A 20,073-nucleotide genomic window follows, 5' to 3' on the forward strand; every position below is an offset into this window, starting at 1 on the left:
ATCATTGAAGAAGGGATTTATTTTAGAGGTAATTATTTACATGCTTTAAAATGTCTTTATTCTAAATTGTAATTGTATGATCACACCTCTGCTTTGCCCCCTCAACTGTGAACCTCTTAATTCATCTTTGCATTCCAAGAAGCTAAGACAATGTCTCACATAGAGTAGATACACAATTCATACAGTATTTACAGTGAGCTTTTAAATATTTGATCATTTCCATCCTTGCCTGAAAATACTGCAAATGTTCTCCAATGGGAATCAGAATAAAACCTTGAATTACAAGGTCCCACCATCGTGACCTAGTGCCTGCCTACTCTCTGACCCCATGTTCTATGAATTTTCACATTGGCCACCATGATCAGCCACACTGGCCTTCTCTCTTGCTCTCAAACTTAACACACCTGTTCCCTTCTTGAGCCATTGCAATACTTGCTCCGTTGATATGGATCGCCCTTTTGTTCAACAACTCCCACAACTCAACAACTGTCTCTCTGCCCCTCCCCCATTCATTCTCTCTCTCTCTCTCTCTCTCTCTCTCTCTCTGTTTCTCTCTCTCTCCCTCTCTCTCTCTCAAAAATAAATAAATGTTAAAAAAAATTAACACTCTTATTTTCTTATTTTCTGCTCTGGCACCTAGAATATTTAACAGATGTGATCACTTCAACGGCTTTACTCACTATTCACTCATTAGCAAAAGAATAAATTATATGTGGAAATTGCCTGTGGTTGAGTCATTTATAAACTGTCACATGCTTTACAGCCTTTTTCTGCAAAATCACCTTAAATAAACCAAAGGGAATGTTTGCAAGAAGATATTTTACAACTTTTACATGTGATTTGTTTTTGCTTCCTACTTTCTCTTAGACTTGGTCTTATGCCTATAATCTTATTCCTCATGTGTACTTTTATCTATAATATTCTGACCTAATGCTTGTCTTGGGATAACCTTGCACAGTAATTCGTCTTCATCTTGGATAGCCAGAATAATAGAATGGTAAGGTGCTTTGGAATCCTAGAGCTTGTGAATTGCTGGTAGTCACAGACATTGACATACCCAATAATTTCAGCAGTTTGCTGTTAGAAATCCGTGCATAAACCCAGTAGAAATCCATCAGTCAAACACCACAAAATTTTGTTTAATTCCAACACCTTGGGTATATGAAGGAATAGAATGAATGAATCCCATGGAAACAAAGACTATGCCCAAAGGCAGACAACAAAGGGTATCTGATTCCTAAATCTTCAGAGTCTCCATCACACAAAGCTACTTTGTAACCAGGTTGCCATTGGTCTAGAATCAAATCTGGTATTCTTTTGTGCCAAATGAGAATTCCATTACGGATACATCTATGAGAAATAGTTTATTAATCAGTATATTGCTACATTGACGTATACCAGGATATATATCAGGGTATCAATATATCAGGATTGATTCCTGATACATTGTTTCTGATAAGAGCAGAATTATTTTATATTTTAATTATCTATAAAATCTCCAGTGTCACTGAAGCTTCTTAAGATCTGTAAAGTATTTCCCCATGTTCCTTGAAGACTACCCACTTATTTTACCTGAGCTATTTATGATATTGTAACCAAAAATCATTTGAATTTATACAGAAATTTTCCTTTAAAAAGCCTATTCAAGTTGGTCATAGTTTGAATGTTTTGGCAATCAGGCTTCCTACGAAAAAGTTTTGAGTAAACGTGGCTTGGGAGGTGTTGCTAGCAAACTCTAGTAGGGGAAAGAGTAAGGCAGGAAAAGAAAAACCAATCAAGGGTACATGATTAAGCTTGTTCTCACTATAAGCAGGTGAGTCCAGTCCTGCTGAAGAACTCTAGGAGACTGGTTTAGAATACCTCTGAACTGGCCACCCAATAACTTCGGTCATTGTTTGAAGTCTCATTCTGGGGACCTTTATTTCTCTGACACTTCTAGCTTGCCTTGTGCCCAAGCTAAATATAACCTTTGAGTAGAAAATCTCAGGTGTTTATAGTGTCAAGAAAAGCTGAGATTATACAGCTATGCTACTGACAATGCCTGCCCTATCTTATGTCTGATAACCAAGTGATATATGTCGTGATCACCAATATTTATGTGACCTGTACAAACAAAGCTGCTCCGTTGTACAGATATCATACAACAATACATCAGTCACCTCCAAACACAAGATAATTAGAAATCCATTTAAATCTCTACTAAGTTTCTGGTTCCCGGTAAGATGGAGTAAGTACACAACACTCTGTTTCTTTTTGTTTGTTTGTTTGTCTCTTATATTTACTATAGATGCAAACCTTGAACAGATCATATGCAGCAGCTATCTGAAAACTACGCAAAGTCAGTAGCAAGGTAAATTGGGGTGGTGTGGAGAACAAGAGTTCAATTTACCATTGAACTTATTGTGAATTTACAAACAGTCTTCTTACAGTCCTCCAACCTGAATGAAATTGGGCATAGACACCAGAGTGGGCTTTGGCACAGACAGAAAAGCTAGAGAAGATGCCCTCCAGGTTTGCCTCCAGGAAAGAGAACTGACCGTGAGAAAGTACAGAAATCGCTCTCTGGTTTTATTTCACCTTTTCTTCATACTTGTACATTTCAGCCCTGAAACAATTCAGTATCTTCAGTAACGGTGAGGCCAGCAAGAACCAAAATTCTAGGAGAAGGGAATTTTCTCTTTGATTAGTACACTGTGATCCCAAGAGGGTGGAGGCAATCAAGAAAGTACATGAAGGGATAGAGATATTAAAGCTCCAGCTTTTCTGGTTGGAGGAATAAAAAGGTGAGCCTCAGAGGAAAGCAGAAACAAAACAAACAAAGAAACAAAAAACAAAAACAAAGTAGAAAGGATGAGAGTAGAGACGGTGGATAGGTTAAAGTTCAGGAAAGTGACTCCATTAAACTGTGAACTGTTTGGGATAACCATGGCTTGTTTTCGTAGATCTTATGCTAGTCCTAGGGCACTCTGGGAACTGAACCAACAGCAAGACATGGCACACATGGGACAGGTCCAAATGGCACTTTAAAGACTTTGAAAAACAAATTCACTTTGGAACCACAGCCTATAGAAGGTGGGTTAGAATTTTCAGCTTGTCGGGCACCTGGGTGGCTCATTCAGTTAAGCATCCAACTCTTCATTTTGTCTCAGGTCATGATCCCACAGTTCATGGGATTGAGCCCTGTGTCAGGCTCTGTGCTGACAGTGTGGAGTCTGCCTGGTATTCTCTCTCTCCCTTTCTCTCTGTCCCTCCCTCTCTTGCACTCCCTTTCTCTAAATCAATCAATCAATCATTTAAAAAAAGAATTTCTAGCTTGAAGCTAACAAGGTTAATTTCTTACGAAAACAAAAATATCAACATTTTCCGTAGAATTAGAAAAAGACCCAGAATCTCATCATATACTATTCAAAATCTATAGCACATAATTCACAATAACTCAGCATATTCCAATTAGGAAAATCTCAACTCACAATAGGAACAGATAACTGACAGGTGCAGATAATTAACATAGCACTGATACTGGAATTATGTGAAAGATATTTTAAGCCAGTTGTACAATGCTCTAATAAGCAATTGTAAACACTCTGAAACAAATAGAAATAGAAAGTCTTAGTGAATAAATAGAAGATATAAAGAAGAACCAAGAACTGAAATTAAAAAAACAAAACAAAAAAAAAAAACAAACACAACTCAGTGGATGAGTTCAATGGCAGTTTGGAAATGACAGAGGGAAGAGTCAATGAATTTGAAAATAAACCAATAAGAAATATCCAATCTGAACATCAGAGAATAAACCATTTGAGAAAATGTAGGACAATAACATCCTCTAATATTCGTGTCCTTAGCTTATCAGAAAGAGAAAGAAGGTAATGCTGGAAAAAATATATTTAAAGAAGTCAGGCTAAAACTTTCCCAATTTGGCAAAAATAAGCCCACAGTTTCCAGAAGGTGATTTGACTCTCCAAAGGATATGTGTAAAGAAAGAAACTCAGGCCCACATCCCTCATAATTAAGCTACTTAAAACTAAGGCAAAAACAAAATCTTGAAAGAATTCAGAGCAAAAGTGTACATTATCTATGAGGAACAATGATTCTATTCCTGCAGATTTCTCATCAGATACCATAAAGACCAGAAAGAAAGAGCAAAATGTTTTTTTTTAATGATGACAGAAAAAAATAATTTTCAACCCTGAATCTTTATTCAGCAAAAATGTCCTTAATAATGAAGGTGAAATAAAGGCATTCTCAGATGAAGGAAAACTAAGAGATGTGTTGTCTATTCTAAAATAATTGCTAAATTAAGTTATTTAGACTACAGGGAACTGATACCAGAGGGAACTTTGGAACATCAAGAATATGAAGGAACAGCAACAGAAATGGTAAATGTCTGGGTAAAAATAATAAGAATTTTTCTCTTTGATTAGTACACTGTGATCCCAAGGGGGTGGAGGCAATCAAGAAAGTACATGATCTTCTTGAGTTCTTTAAAATAGGTTTAATAGTTGAAAACAAAATCATAACAATGTCCAATGGGGTTTTTGAAGTATGTGCAGGTAACATATAACAACTATATCAAAAAACCTTTGGGATAATAAGGTTTCCATGTTCAACTTAAAGTAGTAGAATTTTGATTATAAGTACACGGACACAAGTCAAGTCTGTAACTGTAATCCCTAGAATAATCGTTAAAATAACCATACAAAAGGTATAATCAAAATCTCAGCAGATACATTAAAATGGAATACAAAAAATGGGGAGGATTCAAATAACCTAATAGAAAGTAAGAAAGGGAAAGCAGGGAGAGAGGAGAACAGAGGGCAGAAACAGAAAAATATAAAACTAACGTTAGACTTACTCGAATATCAACAACTGTGTATCTACAATTGCATTAAATGTAAATGTCTAAATATAGCACTTAAAAGACAGAAACTGTTAGAATGGATTTGCAAATATGACACAATTTTGTGCTGTCTATAAGAAACTTTCCTCAAATGTCAATAAAATGTTATTATGATCACACTCCTATCAAAGCTAAATTACACAAGGCCTCATAATGAATTCTCCTTATCTCTTCCTTCCATACATATTTCTCACGGCTCCACATTCAACTTCCTGAAATATTATTTTTGTTACACAGTTTTCTGTTGCATATCTTGGGGCCAGGAACATAATAAGTTCTCAGTACATTCCCATTAAATGGAAAAATTAATCTTAAACTTCATTGACTTCAAAATGCCTGCACAGCATTTGCTAATTTTCTTAAGTCAAAGAGGCTTAATTCAGGTAGAACTCTAGGTCAGAATAGGTTCCAAACATCTCATACTTTTCCAAAATGGTCTATCCTGTAATGAAAATTTTAAAATGAAATTTATAATAACTAATAAATATAATAAAATACAAATTATATATATATATATACATATATCACTATACTATTTAATAAAACAGAGTACTGCATTTTCAATAATTCTCATCAAGAATGCCTAACAAAGGAAATATTAGATTTAAGATTCCTCATTAAGTGGTAAATGAACTAAAACTGACCAATCATTTACACATATCTTGCTTCCTAATTGAGGTTTGGGCTACCATATCAATATTAATCTCATGTAACATTGCTGACTTTTTCGATGTGACAGATACATGATATATGCTTTTCACTCATTTCCTCATTGAATGTACTAAATCTACAGGGTTCAGTGTGGAGGAATAGAAAATGGATACACTTCCAGATCAGAATTCCTGAATTTGGTGTTTAAGTACTTTATTTGCAAATCTCTTAAATTCTTTGAGTCTTTGTCTCGTTAGCTGAAAAATGGCAGTGGCTAAGACCAGCCCCACTTATGACTCAAGGTGAATTCCAAAGATCAGCCTACACTCACGTGTAGCACTTTGTGACCTTCATAAGTTTGAAGCCATTTCACATGTATTGCCTGCTTCCAGTTTAATGCTTTTTCTACTGTATTAAATAGTCCTCTTCACTGAAGAGAAAGGACTTTTAAGTAATGCGATTTAAGCCTATCAACGTAGGCAGTAAAACAATGGTTCTTTTACATCCAAATTGTTCTTATTTTCATCAATATAATCTCCTCAAAGAAAATTGTCCTCTAGACCTCCTGTGACGTTTTCTTATACCCATAGAGGAGTCAGTACACAGTCCTGATGCCGGGATAAATACAGAGTCAAGGGAAACCATGTGAGTTAACATATCAAATCACTTGCACAAATAAACCATGCCATAGAAAAGAGAAGCCACGTGCCACATCAGCTGATATCTAGCTTGAATTCCACCCAGAAAGAGTAATTTTGCCTGAAGAGGGTGACTTCACTAGAAGAGAAACTCCCTGTATTAGTTTGCTGGTGTTTCCGTAACAAATTACTACAGACTGGGTGACTTAAAGAACATAAATTCATTTTCCCACAGTTCTGGGGACTGGAAGTCCAAGATCAAGGTGTTGGAGAATTGGTTTCCTCCAAGACCTGTCTCATTGGCTTGTAGATGGCCATCTTCTCTCTGTGTCCTCACATGGTCATCCCTTGGTCTGTGTTTTCTGTGTCCTAATCTCTTCTTCTTATAAGTACAGGAGTCATGTTGGATTAGGGCTCACTTCAGTGATCTCATTTAACCTTAATTACTTCTTTAAAGACCCTGTATCCAAATACAGTCACATTCAGACATACTGAAGGTAGGCCTCAGCATATGAATTTGGGGTAGGGGGGTACATAATTCAGCCCATAGCAGCCATCCCTGAGGGGCTTTACCCATTTTCATGATTCAATAACTTAAAATTCCTTCTTGCTCAACAGTATGAGGAGGTTCCTGACTCACTCAAACATGTGCTATTGAACATGAGATGATACTTTGGATGATAAATCCAGCTCGAGTTGTGCAGATGCAAAGCAAAGACATATGTAGCTGAACAGTCATCTCAGGAAACCAAAGTGAACAGCACAGGCTCCTTTCAGGATTTATCAGTTTGAAAACAAGTGGAAATTATGTTTGATGAGAACTTGGAGCAAACTCACTCTGTGCTGAACTGAAGCCCATTCTTGGCGATGCCCAGAGAGAAGGAGAGGCTGGATGTATTACGGGGCCATTCACCCAACAAACATTCATGTCAATTACACTCAATGGGATTGAAACCACATCTGAAGCATCTCCACAGAGGGTAAACCACAGTGTGGTGGCCAGGCATGGTGACCCTGGTCACTGTGTTTTCCACTTAAAAGCAACAGTGCCTCTCGACACCTTCCTCTGCCATTTACGGTCACCAAGAGGAGCATATTCACTTTCACAGATTATCCTGTTGGGTTCTCTTTTCTGCTTCACTGATGTTTTATTGGGGGGGAAAACAAATCAAGCTTCTGGAGTTTCTTCTCTAAGGCCATCCAAAGCAACAATTTCTATCATTTTCCGAACAGCAGCAGAGCAGAGAATCTTTTCTCTATACCCTGAGGAACAGAACATGTTTCACTGTGTCTGACTGAATTTTTTCTTTTTCTTTTCTCTCTCTCTCTCTCTCTCTCTCTCTGTCTCTCTTTCCTTTTATTTTGAAGAAATAATGGAGGCAAAGAGAAGATCAGCCTTTAGGCCACACAAAAACCGTTTAGCATAGTAAATAAATCAGACTGAATCCTAATAAACCTCTTTTTGGCTACAACTAAACAAGTTTGCAAACTGATGGTTGTGTCCCTGCATTTGCTGAGAAATTACATAACACATCAGGTAGGCCAAAAAAGCACCAATAAATCAATCTTTACTAAACAGAAATGAGACTTGGCAAAGTTGAAGAAGAAAAGGAAGAAGCTGAAACGTGTGCACGAAATTTCCACATTAAAAACTCATCGCTCTTGCCTGGGTCCTGATGCAATTTGAAAGGAAACAGACAATTCTATAATTTTAGCAAAAATATTTATGGTACGGTATACAAGTTCACCAAAACATTCCTCCCAAGTTCTTTAAAAAAAAAAAAAAAAAAAAAACCAGCATTCCTTATCCCAGCAAAGGGGCTGCCTAAATAAATTTATTTTTAGTACATTTCAGAACATTCTGGATTCTGACTAAAAAAAAAATAAAAAATAAAAAGTAAAAAAAAAGTACGTCCACCCTTCCCACCCTCCACCTCCATCAAAGAACTCTCTGGCCTGATGCCCTGTGGCCCTGCATGCTGCTTTATACCACACTTTAGGGGAGCACATGTGCTTTGGCATACATTGTCCTTAGAATCAAGGTCAGTTGGTCAACATTTCAAAGACAAGGTCAAGAATCATGTTGCAGATCTAAGAGGAAAAATGAGGAATTTAAATTAAAAACACTGGTTTTAAATTCTGGCCTTGAGAAACCTATGGATGCTCTATGTTTTAAGTATGCAATGTTTTGGGAAAAAGACATATCAATTTACATGAAGAATATATGAAATAAATATATGAAGAAATTACTATTTGTATCATACCAGGTTATTGTAAGAGTTGAATCAAAGGGGAAAAGTCATGTGAAGTTTGAATCATTGATTCGTTCATGCATTTACACACTCAGGAAGCCCTTACTGAGAGTCTATTTTGTACCACGTAGCACTTCAGTGATCAAGCAGAAGTCTCTGACCTTAAGGGAGTCCGACTATGGTGAGAGAGCCTGAAGGGCTGCTGTTTGTCAGTCAGCATTAGTATGGGAGAGAGGGATGCCCAGTGGTGGGCAGAGAAAACTAAGGAGGTCAAATTCAGGTCAGCCAGGCAAGCTTCAACAATATAAGAGAAGGGTTTTTTTTTGTTTGGTTGGTTTTTGGTTTTTGGATTTTTTTAATCATTAAACATTGCAAAAAAAAGTTACCAAAGTGAACACGAAGATGCATAGATCTCTTTGGGCCCTTTCTCTCATAAGTCTCCCATTTGCATACCTCTCTTTGAAGACATTCCTGGTCAGTCTGTAGAAACAAGACTATAATTGGTTTGTCATGGACCATGGCTGAGATGGCTCCCAGTTGCTCCAGTTCCCAGTATCTGTACCCTGTGTACCCCTCTCCCTTGAAATATGGGCAAAAGCCGTCACTGCATGAACTAACAGAACGTGGGAAGGATGATGAAATGTCACTCCCATAATTACATTACAGGAGAAAACATGTCTAGTTGGAAGACCCTCCCCACCGCTAGCTTGAGAAAGCAGACTGCTGTGTTGTCAGCTTCTGTACAGAAAGGACCACATAACCAGGAAGTGATTGTAGTTTCTCTAAGAAATGGACCACGTAACCAGGAAGTGATTGTAGCTTCTCTAAGAAATGGACCACGTAACCAGGAAGTGATTGTAGCTTCTCTAAGAAATGGACCACGTGACCAGGAAGTGATTGTAACTTCTGGCCAGTAGTGTATAAGAAATTGAGGCCCCCAGGCTAATGGGTCCCAAGGAATTTAATTTGGCCAACAATCACATGTGCAAAGAAGCCAATCCTTCCCCACCCGAACCTTGAGATAAGACTGCAGCCCCGGCCAGCGCTTTGATGGTGGCTTCTGAGACCCTGAAGCAGATGACCCAACTAAGCTCTGCAGGAACCCCCGATCCACAGAAACGGTGACATAATAAATGTGTGTTGTTTCAAGTTGCTAAGTTTATGATGATCTGTAAAGCAACATGAAATAACTAATACTGTATATAATATGAAAAAAAATAGAGAGAAACCAAATACATCAATTGTTCCTTGTGTGGAAGTGATTCAACTCACTGTTAATGATTTTAAGCACAAGTTTTTCAGGGGAATGCATATACTGTAAGGGGACATATGTGTGTTCGTACCTTTAGGGCCTTCAACTGAGGAAGACTTCACTCAGATTTTTCAGAGCAAACACATTCTGACTACAGAATATTCATATTATTGATTTTCTATTGGATTCCTTGTCATCTAAAGGTGGTAATATATGTTCTTAAAATTAAAAAACAATTAAGTTTATTTATTTATTTTGATAGAGAGAGCAGGGGAGGAGCAGAGAGAGAGAGAGAGAGAGAGAGAGGGAGAGAGAGAAAGAATCCCAAGAAGGCTCCACACCAGCAGCACAGAGCCCAATGCAGGGCTGGAACCCATGAAGCACAAGATTATGACCTGAGCTGAAGCCAAGAGTTGAATGCTCAAACGACTGAGCCATCAAGGTGTCCCTATGTTCTTAAGTCCTATATCTCCTTTGGCACAATACATTTCTTTTTAAAACTTTTTTTTAAACATTTATTCACTTTTTGAGAGACAAAGCACAAGTAGGGGAGAGGAATGAAGAGAGGGAGACACAGATTCCAAAGCAGGCTCTAGGCTGTTAGCTGTCAGCACAGAGCCCAATGCGGGGCTCGAACTCACAAACTGCAAGATCATGCCTGAGTCAAAGTCAGAGGCTTAACCGACTGAGCCACCCAGGAGCCCCAAAATACATTTCTGAAGGCAAAGCTCCACTTTTCTCTAGAGGTATCTGAAAAATATAAAAAAATCTTGCAGTTGAAGCAAGTTATGATGTTAAATTCTATGACTCCTACAGTTCTTGGACTCCCTTGATTTTGAGAGATATTAATGATAGATGGTTAAATAAAGGTGAAACTCTAGACCAGTCGCTGGCACGCCTGTTCTGTAAAAGGCAAGACAGTAAACATTTCAGACATTATGGGCCATTTGGTCCCCATTGCTGCTACTCAAATCTACTGTTGCAGCAGATAAGCAGCCTCAGAAAATCCATAAACAAACGAACGGACACTGCGCTGATAAACAATGTATTTATACACGTTGGTATTCGAAGTTCACATAATTTTTGCAGATTAAGAAATAGTCTCATTCTTTTGATTAAAAAAATTATTTTAAAAAGTTAAAACATTCTGGGGCGCCTGGATGGCTCAGTTGGTTAAGTGTCCGACGTCGGCTCAGGTCATGATCTTGGGGTTCATGGGTTCAAGCCCCACATTGGGCTCTGTGCTGACAGCTCAGAGCCTGGAGCCTGCTTTAGATTCTGTGTCTCCCTCTCTCTCTGGCCCTTCCCCTCTCGAGCTCTGTCTCTCTCTCTCTCTCAAAAATAAAATAAACATTAAAAAATTTTTTTAAAAAGTTAAAACATTCTTCACTCATGAGACATATAACAACAGCAGATGGACCAGAGTTGGTCCGTGAGTTGTAGTTTCTGAACTCCTTGCTGAAAATCATTAACTCCCATGTGTGGTGTGTGGTGATCCCAGTGACTTCTATGCTTAATATTTTCAAAATTCAATGAATTTAATTCACATTTATTAAAAAATCTACGTGTAAGAAGTAAGAGGTGCTGCGAGATTCAAAGAGATGATAAGGGAATTCAGAAGGGAGGGACCAAAGTGTCCACGGCATCCTGTAACAGGCACTCATGGGAACTCCTGCTCTAAAAAAAATGCATAGACCTACTTACCACTTTACTTTGTCATTCTTGAACCTGAACGGAAACAGATTTCATGTCAAATCTGTGTCATTATGGTAAGGTTGCCAGGGTGGGGACTGACTGACTTCCATTTACTGTATTTGTTCCCAGAAGTACAGAGCAGTTCTCCCAGTTCCCTTAAGGATTAAGGTGGGGTTTGGGAATTAAGTGATAGACACACCTATGAGCAAGTCCCAGGGACTAACTATTGTCCTTGTGCTCCACAATTCAGTCTCTCAGTCATACTTTACTCCCACCCAATGTGTTCCACTCTGCTGGCCAGTTAATCAGACAAAGCAGGAGACAAGTATGGGCTGGTATGAGATGTCACAGCCTTGAAAGGGCAGTGCCATTCTAATACTCAAAAGCTGCAGCCTTTTAGAAACATGAAACTTGTTCTAATATGTGTGAAAAGACCTGTTAACCTTGGGAAAATATCACCAGCCACTGAGCAAACATTGTCTTTATAGAGTATATGCTTTCATGTCTCTTTCCAAGTCTCTTAACTCATCTTTAGCTTTAAGTTTTATAAGCAAAAGGAAGCGGGAGGGCTGCTAAAGAAGGGGACAGCCCTGGGGCACCTGGGTGGCTCATTTGGTTAAGCAACCGACCTTGGCTCAGGTCATGATCTCGCAGTTCATGGGCTCGAGTCCTGTGCCAGGCTCTGTGCTGACAGCTCAGAGCCTGAAGCCTGTTTCATATTCTGTGTGTCTCTCTCTGTCCCTCTCCAGCTCACGCTCTGTCTCTCTCTTTCTCAAAAATGAATAAAAATTAAAAAAAAATTAGGGGTGCCTGGGTGGCTCAGTCGGTTAAGTGTCTGACTTCGGCTCAGGTCATGATCTCACGTTGGTGAGTTCAAGCCCCGTGTTGGGCTCTGTGCTGACAGCTCAGAGCCTGGAGCCTGTTTCGGATTCTGTGTCTCCCTCTCTTTCTCTGACCCTCCCCCATTCATGCTCTGTCTCTCTCTGTCTCAAAAATAAATAATCATTAAAAAAATTTTTTTAAAAAAGAAGGGGACAGCCCTTAATCAATGACCTTGGATAAAGGAATCATCTTGTTTCCCGTGTCCTTCCAACTCCCATTTTTAACCCTCGTAAGGCTCACTCGATGCTTTCCGAACGTTCATCAATAGGTATACTCCTCAATCTTTTGTGAAGAATAATCTATATGGTCCTTTACTTTGCGCGCCCACCCAGTAAGAAGCAGATCTCGAACTCCACCCCTCCCCCCACCATGAGTGAAATATTTAAAATAGCTGTCAAACAAACTTGGATGCCTCCATCCCAGAGCACACCATACATTCGCAGAGTCTTCCCTTAGAGCAATTATATTTAAGTGAAAATAAAGCAATGTTTTTATTTTAATGGAAAGGGGAAAAATAAAGAAGCAATAGTAGAGGAACATGAGTTACAGAGATGGAAGAAGTCTCTGGAAGCGATCACTTCCTTTATTTGGTTATGTGCAGACTTAGGCTCAAGCCATACCTGAAAAGACAGTGAACACATCTCAAGGAGCCCAGACCCTCACCCAGAAGTATGCAGGGAGCCACCCACAAGGTTTGTTTTAAATCCCTCGCACCGTAATTTTTGACAGTGAATATTTATTGAGACATCAGCTAGTGACACTTAACCTCAAATAGGAAGATCCCTTGTCTTTCCCGAGATGAGGGCTGCACGTGGCATGTTCTCTACAAAAATTATTTTTGTCCTTACCCATGAGCTAAAGTCCTGGCTTAGAAGCAGGATACTGGGATACAATTACAGATTCTTAAATAGACCTGGAAGGAACTTAAGAGAGCTTAACGGGAGGATCACTCATCTTGGAAACAACAATCTAGAATGTCCTGGTGAGTTGAGTTTGCTTAGCTGGTCAGTGGATGTGCTAATTGGATCAAAGACAAATGGCTTTTTTTGTTTGTTTGTTTGTTTGTTTGTTGATTTTTAAAAAAAAAAAAATTTTTTTTTCTCAGGTTCTGAAAGTGGATCAGTTAGGTTTCTTTCATGCTACATGAATGGGCTTTTATGCAGAGACAACAGATTTCCAGTACAAAAGACAGGATTCATGCTGCTTCCTTTTTTCCACTGTCCCAGGAAAAGAGGTGTGTCCTGAGTGGGGAGGGAGTGGGGCTTCTTAGCTTGGACTCTTTTCTTTTCAAGTTTGTTTATTTTGAGAGAGAGAGGGAGAGAGAGAGAGAGAATGAGTGGGGGAAGGGCAGAAAGAGAAGGAGAGAGAGAATCCTAAGCAGGCTCTGCACTGTCAGCATAGACGCTGAGCTGGATCTCAATATGGCCATAACCAAGATGAGCCAAAACCAAGAGTCAGATGCTTAACCAACTGAACCACCCAGGCACCTCTTGCCTGGACTCTAAGCCAGATAGGCATATGATGGTAGTGGGGAGGGAAGGCAGACATTGTTCTGCAAGCCCCAGAGTCTCCTACAAACTGGATCTTGACTTGTCCTTTTAAGAGGGGAATAGTGATTCCAAGGGCAGGTCTCTTCACGTGCCACACCACTGGCAAGAAACAGAATGGGTCCTGTCATCTTAGGCTGCTCCAGGGAGAGGGTCAGATGGTAAGGCTATAGTCCTAGCCCCCACAGAGGGAAGCAGGCCATTGGATCTGGGCTGCTGAGGTCCCAATGGACCACACATATTTAAAAAAAAACGTAGTCAAATATAACTCCTCTTCAAACACAGCATTTTCCCCCAAATTAAACTGTTTCATTATAATGTATTGGCAAGAACCGGTTTTATACTTTTGTTCCATAGGTTAGGACCAATTTGAAAGGCAGTTTGTTGAACAAAGGAAGGGATTCTCTGAACAACTAGGCAGCTGGAAGGAGAAAACACTGGAAATGGGAAACCCCTAACTTTAAATTAGGGAAGATGTGAGGCACCTGGGTGCTCAGTTGGTTAAGTATTTGACTTCGGCTCAGATCATAATCTCGTGGTTCATGAGTTTGAGCCCCGCATCGGTCTCTGCACTGACAGTGGGAAGCCTGCTTAGGATTCTCTCTCTCTCTCTTTCTCTCTCTGCCCCTTCCCTACTTCTCTGTCTCTCAAAATAGATAAATCAACTCAACAAAATAGGTTAGCCAAGACAGGCAGGGCTGTCTATGACTCCCAATTAAGGGTTGTCTCCAGGATACCAAGAGTGAAGTGCCTTCTGACCAAACTGTCTTAGGAACTTTACAAAACTATGCATAATAAAAAAGAAAAACAACTTCTAGGGGAAATCAGGTGAAAAAGTCAAGTATGATGCTAAGGCCAAGGGTAACATTAACTCAGATGAGAATGGACACCAAAAGGTTTTATAATTCTAGACATAACCATAGATTTGGTTCAAGTTTTTTAGTAGCTCTTGGATAATCAACACATAATGGCTATGTGAATGTGTATCATTGTGTGTGAGTGTGTGTGTGAGTATGCATGAATATAAGTGAGTATGTGTGTGAGTATGCATGAGGGTGTGTACACATGTGTGTGCATGTGTGTGGGATTTGTGTGAGTGGGTGTGAGTGTGTGTTCCAAAGAAATGACTTTCCTTGCTACTGTTGTGAAGGCATATGGTAACTGGTAGTCTTTGAATGAGTTCAGCAAAGATTTGAGACTCTGATATTGGCCTATATAGATTTCTCAGTGACATGAAAGCTTGTCCGTGAAACACAAAACAGTAAATATATTAATATTTAAAATTTTGCTTTAAAATAATTTAAATTTTGAATAACTAAAATTTGTCTTATTTTTTTTTTTTTTTGCCGTCAGATCTTCCCTTTCCTTATTGAAATATGGCTTATTCTAGTTAAAATCAATGTGAGCTTTAAGAATGAACATGATTTCTTTGAGCTCATACCAGCCAGGACTTCGTGGCTTTGAGAAATATGATATAGACATTTCATAAACAGCCAAGCATAGCTTCATAATGTGGCATTTCACGCAGATCGCTCAGTGGTGTTTAGAATACAGTGGATCATTTTGGCTGCATGAGAGTTGAAAGATTAAAGACATCAAGATCACTATTTATTTTTTCTACAGCCTCAATTTGCTCATCCCCAAAATGGAAGAGTTGGTATCTACCTTACTTTGTAACTTGACCTCTGAATTCTTTGCCTCTTTTTTTACTGAGAAGTTATGTTGGCAATGCGATATCAACCTGTATTGTTGTATTTGTTGTTTTTAGCACAATAACACTAGTACCAGACACAGTTATTGAGTATGACCATGAACCGTGCATTGTGCTAGATAGACTCTATGCCAAGAATAATTTCAATTAATCCTCACGTTAACTTGAAAAAAATAGCTAGATCATGCTGTTGCAAATGAAGAAATAGATTCTATAACTTGACAAGATCACCCAGTTCGTGTATAATTTAAATTCAAGGTTAAAATCAAGAACTACAAGGGGGTCCTGGGTGGCTTAGTCAGTTAAGCGTCTGACTCTTGATTTTGGCTCAGGTTATGATTTCACAGTTCGTGGTATCGAGCCCCATGTTGGGCTCAGCACTAATGGCATGGAGTGTACTGAGGATTCTCTCTCTCTCTCTCCCTCTCTCTCTCTCTCTCTCTCTCTGCCCTTCCCCTGCTCATGTTCTCTCTCTCTCTCTCTCAAAATAAATAAATAGACACTTTTTTTAAATCAAGAATTATAACAACTGGGAGTTTTTAAACCCTGTATTCATCTGAGACAATTTTGGACCACATATTGTCAGCAGAAGGTAGCACTATGTCAAAGATGGCTCAGCCTGCATGCGACTGAGGCTGTCGGGGAGATATGGGTTAGCTCTCCTCTCCTAGAAAGGACCACGAAACAGCTTATGAAAGCAGAAGACATGAGTCACTTCCAAACGATAGTTTCCACCACACTGGGCAGAGATACAGAGGATCAAAAGTTGGATATGTGACATTCTGCGCTGTGTAAGAGAAGGCAAAGTGTATAATGTGCTGGGGACACCAGAGCAGCCATTCAGATTTCTATTTTATGTACTTCTGTTTTCGCTTCGATTAAATAATTCAATTCTTTATTTCCACTCTTGCAAAGGGGAGAGGGGTAGAGATGGATGCTGAACGAGAGGTAATATAAGTGACCCATTATAAATGGTACCATAAAAGCAAGCTAAAATTTACGGCTGAAAATTATTGTAAGTAAATAGTGATGTGGGCACAGGAATGCATTGGAAATTTGGAAGTGCTGTTTTCCCCTGTGTGAGAAAGATAGCAAGTTTGCCTAAAGCCTCAGTTCGTATGCGTTTATTTCCACTGGCTTTTCTTAACCTCAACAAACACTGTGTATCCCAACTCTGTGCTGTGTGTTTGCATCAACATACAAACACATAGCAATAGACTTTCTGGAGTCTCCAGAAGTCCTAGCTGCAAGATGGTTAAAATGTTTGCTCCACTGTGCCAACTTGCTGTTCTTGTCCACAATCTCTCTGGGAATATTTATCTTTTATGAGTTTCAAAAAAGATTCCTGGCCTTAGAGGAAAGACAGATGAACAAATTAACCCCTATGGGATTGCACTGGCTGCTTCTGGTCATGCCACCTACTTAGACTAATCTTTTCTTCCTTATATCCCCATATATGGGGTGTAGTTTAATGAGGAAAATCATCATTAGTGGAATATTTATTGAGGAATCCAGAGGTCAATGCCACCCACCCTTTCCCCTTATTACTGGATTACAATAAAGATTGGGAAGCCTAATTATGTGGTGTTTGGTACTTTTTACTGTGTGTGTTAAAATGCTCATTCTGTGTTTGTTGGCATTGTTTCTATTTATTGTCTTTATGTATCAGTTTGAGGGTTTTTTTAATACATTTCAAATTACAATTGTAATATTTCAAGCTTTACAGAGTGAATTCTTACAGGCTACATAGATGGCAGTGATGTATGACACTATTATGGTGAAGTTTAGGATTCCTAAGATTAGGATCCATATAATGACTATTCTTTTAGGCCTGCTGATAATGAAAAGGAGAATGAAATGAGGATATAAAAACCCACTTTTTAAAAAACAACCTCTCTGGCTTTAATTCAGCACCTGATGGAAATTCAAACTTATAAATACCTTACTGAGCGCATAAAATAATGTTTACAGACGTGAAAGGGACCTGGAGAGAGAACATGATGCAGGTGTCTGCCTGAGCATCTGAGGTTGGATGGTTATATATGGGACTTATATTCCAATGACAACAGTTGGTTTGGCATGGGGGCCAACTGACCAGAATGGACAGCCATTGCTCTGAAGAAGGATTCTGGAGGGCCAATGTTGTTCTCCATCCTACGACCATGTTTTGCTGGGTAATGGGGAGGGAGTTGGGGATAAGCCACGGCATTGTGAGCTAGTTGGGGGGCCTGAACAGTAGCTATGTAGGAAACAATTTGGACTTGGACATAGGTCAATATTTTAACAAGGAATATGAGTCTACTAGATAAAACCACACACATACTAGCCCTACATATGCTTTCTTAGAATGAGCCTTCTTCTCTTTATAGAGCATTTTTCATCTAATACAAAGATTCTCAGTACATTCATCTGCAATCTCCCCAATTGAACCATCCATGCTATGGACCTCTTATAAGAACTCTTCATTTATTTGAAAAGAGTCATTATTTTCCAGTTTTCTTCTCTTTTCCAAAGGAGTGAGGGAGTGGCTAAGAAGCATTTGAGCTTTGGGGTGAGGCAGATTTGGGGTTTGAATCAAAGTTATCAGTGTTACATCATAGTACACCGTTTCATAACTCAGAGCATTTGTCTGTCTCCTTAGCTATGACGATGGCCACTCGCGGGAATTAAGTGAGGTGAGTCTGTGGACAGTGTTTGGCACAAGTTGGGGGGGCCATATATGTTTCATACCATTTGTTCCTTTTTGTCTGTATAACCCGTGTATCATACTATAAGTATTTGTCCCGGGTCTCATCTCCCTTATTCCATAACAGGCAGCATCTCAGAAGGAGTGTGTTTCAAAAATTTCATCTTTGGGGCACCTGGGTGGTTCAGTCGGTTAAGCATCCAACTTCAGCTCAGGTCATGATCTCACGGTTCGTGGGTTCGAGCCCTGTGTCGGGCTCTGTGCTGACCGCTCAGAGCCTGAAGCCTGCTTCGGACTCTGTGTCTCCCTCTCTCTCTGCCCCTCCCCCACTCGTGCTCTGTCTCTTTCTCAAAGAAAATAAACATTTTTTTTTTTTGGAAATTAACAAAACTAAACAAAACAAAATTTTCATCTTGATTTTCACCACTGCACAGAGGGCAGGACCATGGACCCAGCTAGTAATTACTGTCCATTGAACAGTTCTCTCCAGCTTTTATTCCGAGGACTTCACTTTCTATCACTTCAGGCACTTTTTTCCTTTCTCCTGGATGCATTCTGGATCCTCAATATCCTTTGAAAGTAACATTGGTAAAGTACCTTCCAGGGACACATGTGTAAAGAATAAAGCTGTGTCACTGGAGTCCGTGTGAATATTTTTAAAACTTTTATTTCCTTAGCTACTCCCTATAAATCTCCTTCATCTGGGCTGACAGAGCCTTTGTGTCCCCTTCTAATTTACAGTTCTTATACACTTCACACATCACCACATAAATCCCACACACCCTCGCCCCATCCAAAAATAACTATAGACCCTGAAATTACCCAAGAACTTTTACAAACTCCTTTAGTAATTCCTTATAGAGTCACGTTGGGAGGCCATGCGGCATAATGGTTAAAAATATAGGCTACAGGAATATATATGGGTTCAAATCTCTTCTTTCATTTGCTGGTTTTATGGCTTTTAGCAATGTAATTAATTTCTCTATGCCTCAGTCTCCCTATATGTAAAACAAGGCTAACAATAGTAGCTACATTAAAGGGTCATTTTAGAGGTCATGTAGTTAATGCATGTAAGGAACTTAAGTAGTAGCTGATAAACGGTACTTAGCAAAAGTTGGCAATAATTATTACCTGTAACCACTCTTCCCTCCCCTTCAGTTTAAACTAATAATGCATACATTATACAGTTGTATTTGAATAGTCAGCTTATCTGGGAATTTCTGACAGAAAGAAGCATTCTAGGAAAGCACTAGGGTACTTAACTGCAGCATTGTGAGCATAGTCGCAAAAATTAGCCACAATCTAAATGTCTGTTATTAGAAGAATAGTAAAATGAACCAGAGTGTACCCATTACTGTAGATTATCATACAACCATTTAAAATAATTAAAGGTGGCTCTTGGGTGGCTCAGCCGGTTAAGCGTCCGACTCTCAGTTTCAGCTCAGGTCATGATCTCACGTTCAGTGAGTTCGAGCCCCACATTGGGCTCTGTGCCGAGTCCGACACAGTCTGCTCAGGATTCTTTTCTCTCTCTCTCTCTCTTATTCTGCCACTCTCCTCCTCGCCCTCTGGCTCTCTCTCTCAAAATAAATGAACTTTAAAAAAAATAAAATAATTTCATGTTTCTAAGGTATGTTGTTAAGAATATGAAAGCAAGTTATAGAATAATACATTATGTCACATAGGTAAAGATATGAAAAATATAAACCATGTACCGTACTTCTAAATAGATACATAGAAAGCAGTTTTAAAAGATCCACACCAAATTAAAAGCTGTGATAACCTCAGCAGAAGGTGGTGGAATGGGGCATAGTAAACTGTTTTTGTTTGGTTTTCTTTATTTCTGTATTTTAAATATT

At 39.1% G+C, this 20,073-nt stretch overlaps 1 long non-coding RNA gene across 1 annotated transcript in view; it reads left to right on the forward strand.

Annotated features, from left to right (window-relative positions):
- Window positions 1–13,189: 13,189 nt before the first annotated feature.
- Window positions 13,190–20,073, forward strand: part of LOC147574502 (uncharacterized) — a 30,719-nt gene continuing 23,835 nt past the window's right edge. The window contains exons 1-2 of the long non-coding RNA XR_015244268.1: window positions 13,190–13,252; window positions 13,376–13,504. This is a non-coding gene — a long non-coding RNA (uncharacterized LOC147574502). The remainder of the gene's footprint in view (window positions 13,253–13,375; window positions 13,505–20,073) is intronic.

This window comes from Puma concolor, chromosome E1, assembly GCF_028749965.1.
Source record: "Puma concolor isolate L17-30 chromosome E1, mPumCon1.1.hap2, whole genome shotgun sequence".
Taxonomy (NCBI): domain Eukaryota; kingdom Metazoa; phylum Chordata; class Mammalia; order Carnivora; family Felidae; genus Puma; species Puma concolor.